The sequence below is a fragment of the Entelurus aequoreus genome, linkage group LG05, assembly GCF_033978785.1.
Source record: "Entelurus aequoreus isolate RoL-2023_Sb linkage group LG05, RoL_Eaeq_v1.1, whole genome shotgun sequence".
Taxonomy (NCBI): Eukaryota; Metazoa; Chordata; class Actinopteri; order Syngnathiformes; family Syngnathidae; genus Entelurus; species Entelurus aequoreus.
In genome coordinates this window covers 785306-795305 of record NC_084735.1, presented here as the reverse complement: position 1 = coordinate 795305, position 10000 = coordinate 785306, and the positions used below count along the sequence as shown (strand labels likewise).

At 33.0% G+C, this 10000-nt stretch overlaps 1 protein-coding gene across 3 annotated transcripts in view; it reads right to left on the bottom strand.

Annotated features, from left to right (window-relative positions):
- Positions 1–10000, bottom strand: part of LOC133649998 (tripartite motif-containing protein 3-like) — a 75111-nt gene that overhangs the window by 63543 nt on the left and 1568 nt on the right. For 2 of the 3 annotated variants that reach the window (XM_062046723.1, XM_062046722.1), the window contains exon 1: positions 8477–8604. The exons of the other annotated variant lie outside the window; for it this stretch is intronic. The gene's annotated coding sequence lies outside the window, so the exon portion shown is untranslated. Of the gene's footprint in view, positions 1–8476; positions 8605–10000 lie in introns of those variants that run through there. 3 annotated transcript variants of the gene reach the window in all.

Sequence of the window (10000 nt, the reverse complement as noted above, 5' to 3'; positions counted from 1 at the left end):
TGGGGGCCGTTTTTGATTATTAAGAATCGTAGTTTTTCAAACTGTCATTCCGCAAAAAAATAATAATGAATCAAAATCAATGTTATGAATTATTGACATATTTAAGGCTCCAATTACTTCATATCAAATATTACACTTTGGAATATTTTTTGGGGAAAATATTGCATATTTTGCCATAAAAAACAAAGTTTTCTTTGACAAAAAGGCCCCCAAAAAGAGAAAAACATTTAACAAAAAGAGAAAAATAATAAAAACTTAAATTGAAATATTTTTTGGTGAAAATATTGCATATTTTGCCATAAAAAAAACTAACTTTTCTTTGACAAAAAGGCACCCAAAAAAGAGAAAAACATAACAAAAAGAGAAAAATAATAAACACTTAAATTTAAATATTTTTTGGGGAAAATAATGCATATTTGTGTGTGTTTGCCATAAAAAACAGAGTTTTCTTTGACAAAAAGGGCATAAAACAAACGTGAAAAATAATTTAAAAAATAAAAATGGACAGATCCAAAATTGATCTCAAGATGTAAGAGTTGAAAGTTATTATTTTTAACACTTTTATGAGTGGGGGCCGTTTTTGATTATTAAGAATCGTAGTTTTTCAAACTGTCATTCCGCAAAAAAATAATAATGAATCAAAATCAATGTTATGAATTATTTACATATTTAAGGCTCCAATTACTTCATATCAAATATTACACTTTGGAATATTTTGGGGGAAAATATTGCATCTTTTGCCATAAAAAACTAAGTTTTTGTTTACAAAAAGGCCCCAAAAAAAGAGAAAAACATAACAAAAAGAGAAAAATAATAAACACTTAAATTGAAATATTTTTGGGTAAAAATATTACATATTTTCATGTGTTTGCCATAAAAGAAACAAAGTTTTCTTTGACAAAAAAGGCAAAAAAATAAATAAATTGACAGATCCGAAATTGATCTCAAGATGTAAGAGTTGAAAGTTGTTATTTTAACACTTTTATGAGTGGGGGCCGTTTTTGATTATTAAGAATTGTAGTTTTTCAAACTGTCATTCCTCAAAAAAATAATAATGAATCAAAATCAATGTTATGAATTATTGACATATTTAAGGCTCCAATTACTTCACATCAAATATTACACTTAGGAATATTTTTTGGGGAAAATATCGCATATTTTGCCATAAAAAACAAAGTTTTCTTTGGCAAAAAAGCCCCCAAAAAGAGAAAAACATATAACAAAAAGATAAAAATAATAAAGACTTAAATTGAAATATTTTGGGGGAAAATATTGCAAACACACATTTTGTGTGTTTGCCATAAAAAAAAACAAAGTTTTCTTTGACAAAAAGGGCATAAAACAAACGTGAAAAATAATACAAAAATAAAAATGACAGGCCCCCAAAAAAGAGAAAAACATATTAAAAAAAATTGAAAAATAATAAAAACTTCAATTGAAATATTTTGGGGTGAAAATATTGCATATTTTTGTGTGTTTGACATAAAAAAAATGTTTTCTTTGACAAAAAGGGCAAAAAACAAACGTGAAAAATAATTTAAAAAAAATTAAAATTGACAGATCCGAGTTGAAAGTTGTTGTTTAACACTTTTATGAGTGTGGGCCGTTTTTGATTATTAAGAATTTTGGTTTTTTAAACTGTTATTGCTCAAAAAATAATAAATCAATGTTGTTATGAACTGTTAACATATTTAAGGCTCCATTTTGCATATTTTTGTGTGTTTGCCATAAAAAAAACAAAGTTTTCTTTGACAAAAAGGGCATAAAACAAACGTGAAAAATAATACAAAAATAAAAATGACAGGCCCCCAAAAAAGAGAAAAACATATTAAAAAAAATCGAAAAATAATAAAAACTTCAATTGAAATATTTTTGGGTGAAAATATTGCATATTTTTGTGTGTTTGACATAAAAAAAATGTTTTCTTTGACAAAAAGGGCAAAAAACAAACGTGAAAAATAATTTTAAAAAAATTAAAATTGACAGATTCGAGTTGAAAGTTGTTGTTTTTTAACACTTTTATGAGTGTGGGCCGTTTTTGATTATTAAGAATTTTGGTTTTTTTAAACTGTTATTGCTCAAAAAATAATAAATCAATGTTGTTATGAACTATTGACATATTTAAGGCTCCATTTTGCATATTTTTGTGTGTTTGCCATAAAAAAAACGATGCTTTCTTTGACAAAAAGGGCAAAAAAGAAACGTGAAAAATAATAATTAAAAAAAAAAAAATTACAGATCCGAAATTGATCTCAAGATGTGAGAGTTGAAAGTTTTTGGGTTTTTTTTTAACACTTTTATGCTGTTTTTGATTATTGAAAATTTTAGTTTTTTAAACCGTTATTGCTCCAAAAATAATGAATTAAAATGAATGTTTTGATAATATTGACCTTTTTGAAAATATTCACCTTTAAAATAAGTACGTAACAGATCAAACAAAAACAAAAGCTCACATTGATCTAGAGACTTAGGTGTTGAATGGAAAAAATTCCCAAAAATAATATATGACTTGTTTTTAACATTTTTATGACATACTGTAGTACAGGGGTCAGCAACCTTTTTGAAAGCAAGAGCTACTTCTTGGGTAGTGATTAATGCGAAGGGCTACCAGTTTGATACACACTTCAATAAATTGCCAGAAATAGCCAATTTGCTCAATTTACTTTTAACTCTATGTTATTATTAATAATTAATGATATTTACACTTAATTGAACGGTTTAAAAGAGGAGAAAACACGAAAAAAATGACAATTAAATTTTGAAACAAATTATCTTCAATTTCAAACTCTTTAAAATTCCGAAAAAAAGAAGAGAAAAACTAGCTAATTCGAATCTTTTTGAAAAAATTAAAAAAATAATTTATGGAACATCATTAGTAATTTTTCCTGATTAAGATTAATTTTAGAATTTTGATGACATGTTTTAAATAGGTTAAAATCCAATCTGCACTTTGTTAGAATATATAACAAATTGGACCAAGCTATATTTCTAACAAAGACAAATCATTATTTCTTCTAGATTTTCCAGAACAAACATTTTTAAAAGAAATTCAAAAGACTTTGAAATAAGATTTAAATTTGATTCTACAGATTTTCTAGATTTGCCAGAATAATTTTTTTGAATTTTAATCATAATAAGTTTGAAGAAATATTTCACAAATATTCTTTGTCGAAGAAACAGAACCTAAAATGAAGAATTAAATTAAAATGTGTTTATTATTCTTTACAGTAAAAAAAATAAATTGACTTGAACATTGATTTCAATTGTCAGGAAAGAAGAGGAAGGAATTTAAAAGGTAAAAAGGTATATGTGTTTAAAAATCCTAAAATCATTTTTAAGGTTGGATTTTTTCTCTAAAATTGTCTTTCTGAAAGTTATAAGAAGCAAAGTAAAAAAATCTAATAAATTTATTTAAACAAGTGAAGACCAAGTCTTTAAAATATTTTCTTGGATTTTCAAATTCTATTTGAGTTTTGTCTCTCTTAGAATTAAAAATGTCGGGCAAAGTGAGACCAGCTTGCTAGTAAATAAATAACATTTAAAAAATAGAGGCAGCTCACTGGTAAGTGCTGCTATTTGAGCTATTTTTAGAACAGGCCAGCGGGCTACTCATCTGGTCCTTACGGGCTACCTGGTGCCCGCGGGCACCACGTTGGTGACCCCTGCTGTAGATCCTTCCAGGTCAAACTTGAGGAGAGCCATAAAGGTTAAAAACGACCTATATATTGTATTGGTTTTGAACATGAACACTATCCCAGCAATAAGAGAGCCCCCTGGTGGTCGTGAGCAGCACAGGCAATGACGTCATAGACAGTTGTGTGGCTGGAGTACACATGATGCTCGGCATCATCGCAGCAGCTGATCCACGCCCACGCTCACCTTCCCCAAAAATCCCATCATCCCCGTGACTCGCCGCCCGGAGACCACGACCGGAAGCGGCGGATTAGAGGATGAACAACTTTGGTCATGTTTTGCCATGATTGCAGCCAAATGTTTAATCTTCTTATACACCATCATCATGTTGCACTTTGCTACTCCACAACTATTCATACTTTTTGTATGGGAGTATAATCAAATATCAAATGTATTTACATTTTATTTATTTTTTAAACTACTGTTGAATGTGCTCAAAATGTACTTTAACACAACCATCTTCTAACTAAGTTTGAAAACAAATCACAATATACTTTCTTGAAAGAAGAAACATTCAATATTGTTGTGGCTCCATTTTTATTTCAGAGTTGAAATATGTTTATCTTCTTCCATTTTAGTTTGGATATGTTTTAGAATGTTGTTTTGTTTTTAATTATTATTAATAATTAATAATAATAATGTGTGTGTATGTATACTTACATAATGTGTGCATGTATGTGTTTAGTTTTTGTGTATATATATATATATACTGTATATATATACATTTTATATATATATATATATATATACACATAAATATACATATGTGTGTGTATGTATACATATATTAAATATATATATGTGTATAAATATATATATATATATATATATATATATATATATGTGTATATATATATATATATATATATATATATATGTGTGTATATATATATATATATATATATATATATATATATATATATATATATATATATATATATATATATATATATATATATATATATATATATATATATATATATATATATATATATATATATATATATATATATATGGCCTGGGAACGCCTCGGGATCCCCCAGGAGGAGCTGGACGAAGTGGCTGGAGAGAGGGAAGTCTGGGCTTCCCTGCTTAGGCTGCTGCCCCCGCGACCCGACCTCGGATAAGCGGAGGAAGATGGATGGATGGATGGATGGATGGATTTATTCGAGAATCTATTTTTTTTACGCCCCCTACTGAATATATTTGTTAAATAAAACATTTGTATTTAACTGTTGGGCATCACATGGAGAGCCAGGTTTTTTCAGAGTCGGTACTCGGTGGCCAAAAAAGTTAGAGAACCCCCGAGTTAAAAGGACCGTTCAGCGGTCGTCAAACCCTTTAATCCGGATCCGATCCAGGTGCGGAGGCCGTGTGAACGCGACTGATCACACGTGCTGGTATAATTCCACAGCCTGCGCGGTGCATTCGCTGACCTCATAAGAAAACACGAAGCGTTACACAATGCACACATCCTTACTGTAATGTGTTCCTACTGTGGCCCGAGGGTCCAGCAGCCCATCCTGAAATAATTTGTGTCTTTAAATAACCCAGCGAGCCGAGAGACGCCGCGGGAGCGAGGGGAAAGTGACGCGGCGGAGAAGACGACCCGTCCACCGCGTGATCAAGCGGCGCCCTCGCCCGCGTCACGAGCCGCGTTACACAACCGCTCCGCTCGTCCTGGAGAGGAGCGTCACGCAGATCCTAATCCACACCGTCCATGGTTTGGACTAACTGTTCTAACCGGTGCCACCGAGGCAGCTGGGAGGAGTTTGGTGTGGAAGGGTGTCCTAACTTTTTCCACTGAGGGCCACACACGGAAAGATCAAACATTTGGATCTTTTTCTTTGGCAAAACCAACACAATAGAAATATATTTTCCCCAAGTTTGGTCCCAAGTCGGGTCATAAAAATGTTAAACATAAGTCCTTTTTTTGTTTTTTTTGTCCAACACTTAAATCTCTCGATCAGAGCTGTCGAAGTCCTTTTCACTGAGGGCCACAACGCAGTTATGCTTGGCCCCAGAGGGCCGTTTTTAACAGTGAAAACTATTATCACACAATTTTTTTGCATTTTATTAGATTTTTTTAAAAACAAAAATGTAAAAAAAAAAAAGGTAAATTGCAATAATTCCACTTTAAAATTGTGTGTATATTACTGTAAATGGAAAAACAGTAGTGCTGTTTTTATGGTAACCCTAACCCAAAAATGTTTATTTACAATAAAAAAAAAACAAATGTAAATTTACAGTAAAAGTCTAAGATTCTGACAATTTTGATGCTGATAACATGTCGCCTTCTAGTGGACAACATGCATAATTCAGGTCAATGACCTCAAAGTATGCACTTTTATGACTCAATGCAAACAACCTTCCCTAGTCATGGTGCAAAAAAAAATCCAACTATCATAAAAATTGGTAAGTTGCAATAATTGCACCTTAAAATTTAGTGTATATTACTGTAAATTTAAAAAAACAGTAGTGCTGTTTTTATGGTAAAAAGAAAAAAAAGAAAAAAAAAAGTAGTCAGTTGCCAAAATTTTACTGTAAACATGCAGTTTTTTTATTTACAGTAAAAAAAAACAATGTAAATTTTACAGTAAAAGTCTAAGATTCTGACAATTTTGATGCTGATAATATGTCGCCTTCTAGTGGACAACATGAATCATTCAGGTCAATGACCTCAAAGTATGCACTTACATGACTCAAACAACCTTCCCTAGTCATGGTGCAAAAAAAAAATCCAACTATCATAAAAATTGGTAAGTTGCAATAATTGCACCTTAAAATTTAGTGTATATTACTTTAAATGGAAAAACAGTACTGCTGTTTTTATGGTAAAAAAAAAAGGTAGCTCAGTCGCCAAAATTTTACTGTAAACATGCAGTTTTTTTATTTACAGTAAGAATTTTTTTTTAAATTTTACAGAAAAATTCTAAGATTCTGACAATTTTGATACTGCTAATATGTCACCTTCTAAAAAACAACATGAATAATTCCGGTCAACTACCTTAAAGTATGCACAGTATGCACTTATATGACCCAATGCAAACAACCTTCCCTAGTCATGGTGCAAAAAAAACAATCCAGCTATCATCAAAATTGGTAAGTTGCAATAATTGCACCTTAAAATTTAGTGTATATTACTTTAAATGGAAAAACAGTACTGCTGTTTTTATGGTAAAAAAAAAAAGGTAGCTCAGTCGCCAAAATTTTACTGTAAACATGCAGTTTTTTTATTTACAGTAAAAAAAAAAAAAAAGTACATTTTACAGAAAAATTCTAAGATTCTGACAATTTTGATACTGCTAATATGTCGCCTTCTAAAAAACAACATGAATAATTCAGGTCAACCACCTTGAAGTATGCACAGCATGCACCTATATGACCCAATGCAAACAACCTTCCCTAGTCATGGTGCAAAAAAAGCAATCCAACTATCATCAAAATTGGTAAGTTGCAATAATCGCACCCTAAAATTTAGTGTATATTACTTTAAATGGAAAAACAGTACTGCTGTTTTTATGGTAAAAAAAAAAAAAGGTAGCTCAGTCGCCAAAATTTTACTGTAAACATGCAGTTTTTTTATTTACAGTAAGATTTTTTTTTTTTAATTTTACAGAAAAATTCTAAGATTCTGACAATTTTGATACTGCTAATATGTCGCCTTCTAAAAAACAACATGAATAATTCCGGTCAACTACCTTAAAGTATGCACAGCATGCACTTATATGACCCAATGCAAACAACCTTCCCTAGTCATGGTGCAAAAAACAATCCAACTATCATCAAAATTGGTAAGTTGCAATAATTGCACCTTAAAATTTAGTGTATATTACTTTAAATGGAAAAACAGTACTGCTGTTTTTATGGTAAAAAAAAAAAAGGTAGCTCAGTCGCCAAAATTTTACTGTAAACATGCAGTTTTTTTATTTACAGTAAAAAAAAAAAAAAAGTACATTTTACAGAAAAATTCTAAGATTCTGACAATTTTGATACTGCTAATATGTCGCCTTCTAAAAACAACATGAATAATTCAGGTCAACCACCTTGAAGTATGCACAGCATGCACTTATATGACCCAATGCAAACAACCTTCCCTAGTCATGGTGCAAAAAAAAAACAATCCAACTATCATCAAAATTGGTAAGTTGCAATAATTGCACCTTAAAATTTAGTGTATATTACATTAAATGGAAAAACAGTACTGCTGTTTTTATGGTAAAATTTTTTTAAAAAAAGGTAGCTGTAAACATGCAGTTTTTTTTATTTACAGTAAAAAAAAAAAAAAGGTACATTTTACAGAAAAATTCTAAGATTCTGACAATTTTGATACTGCTAATATGTCGCCTTCTAAAAAACAACATGAATAATTCAGGTCAACCACCTTGAAGTATGCACAGCATGCACTTATATGACCCAATGCAAACAACCTTCCCTAGTCATGGTGCAAAAAAAGCAATTCAACTATCATCAAAATTGGTAAGTTGCAATAATCGCACCCTAAAATGAACAGGACTCATTCATCAAGTAACAAAATATTTGACGCTGAGATGTATAAGTGCTAAATGATCATAAAATAGCTAGCGTGCTAATATTGGAATGCTAAGGATGCGGGCAGCACTGTGGACACCTGAGTGGGACTATCACCCCCACGCCACTTCCACTCATGCCAGCTGGACATTCCAGTCCCCTCCAGCACCAGATCAGCATGGACAACAAAACGAGCACGTCTGTTGACACTAAAGTCCAGCATTACCCAGCATGCAGCGGGAGGCCAACTTACAGCAGTGATGGTCGTCTCAGCGTGCTCTCCTACCGTGGGGGGCCACGCCGGCCCGCTAAACGCAGCCACATATTCCCGGGGACGACACGGAACACGGACGCGTGTGTGTGTGTGTGTGTTTTGTCAACGTGCGACGAGGGAAGGCCAAGAGGGGGGGTCGTCGAGGCGAGAGACACACACCGCTGTTGTACCAGCTGATTGGCTGGGAGGAGAGTGGGCGGGGACTGGGCGGACCAATGGCGCGGGCCGAGGCAGAGATGGCAACAAAGGATGTTTTTGTTCCTTCTCTTAAGTTGGTGCCATCACATACAAGTGTGTGTTCCTTTTACACCTGTCTGTGTGTGTGTGTGTGTGTGTGTGTGTGTGTGTGTGTGTGTGTGTGTGTGTGTGTGTGTGTGTGTGTGTGTGTGTGTGTGTGTGTGTGTGTGTGTGTGTGTGTGTGTGTGTGTCGTGAAACATTTATGCGGTGCTGTGTTGCCATGGCAACTGCATCCTGCACAGATGGCTGCTCTGTCAGCGTTGACTCCTTACCCGAGATCCACCCATACTCCTTTTTTTTTAATCCCCCCCAAGGCCGATACGATACCGATTATTACTCGTCTAAGAGGCCGATAAGCGATGTATGAAGCCGATATTAATTTCCATTAAAAGTTATTTTATATATATATATTATTATATGTCAGTAAACAACTGGACAAGGCTTAAAGTTGTTTTTTAGCATTATTTTTCAGGAAAGGTGGCACCAGTAGCGACATGATGTTTAATGTTGTGTTTAATTTACCATCAAACACCTTTATTACGCGTGTCTAAGAGGAGAATCAACATTTTATTTCAAAATATAGAAAATCTCCTGGCAAAATATGGCATTTCTCTACATCACAACAACTCATCTACTCCATTTTATACCGTTTAATAACATACATGGTAAGGTTTCCTCGTGAACATTTAAATAAAAACAATGGTGGGCTCCATCACGTAATCTGGCACGAGACCAATAAGCAACTTGGGCGGCGCACGTACTTTCATAGCGTAAACAAACAACAAAACAGCCAGCAGTCTGATAGCTTCCATTCTGTCGCCATCTGGTGGTTAACAAAAGTAACTCAAGTCAGTGACTATTGGAGTATGTTTCATGTACATCATTTTTACTTATATGACCCAATCCAAATAACCTTCCCTAGTCATGGTGCAGAAAAAAATAAAATTAATGAAGGGATGATAGGGAAAAATGCAAAAAACTCTCCACACTTATCCATGTTTGGCACATTTTAGCGGCTTGATATTTCTGATTCATTAAAAAACTTTAAGAAGGTTGTCACGGAAGTAAACAAGGTAGGAGTCAAATTTTCACATGCTCTTAATTATGTATCCATCTATCCATCCATCCATCCATTTTCTACCGCTTAATCCCTTTGGGGTCGCGGAGGGCGCTGGAGCCTATCTCAGCTACAATCGGGCGGAAGGCGGGGTATACCCTGGACAAGTCGCCACCTCATCACAGGTTATAATTATTTATATATCAGT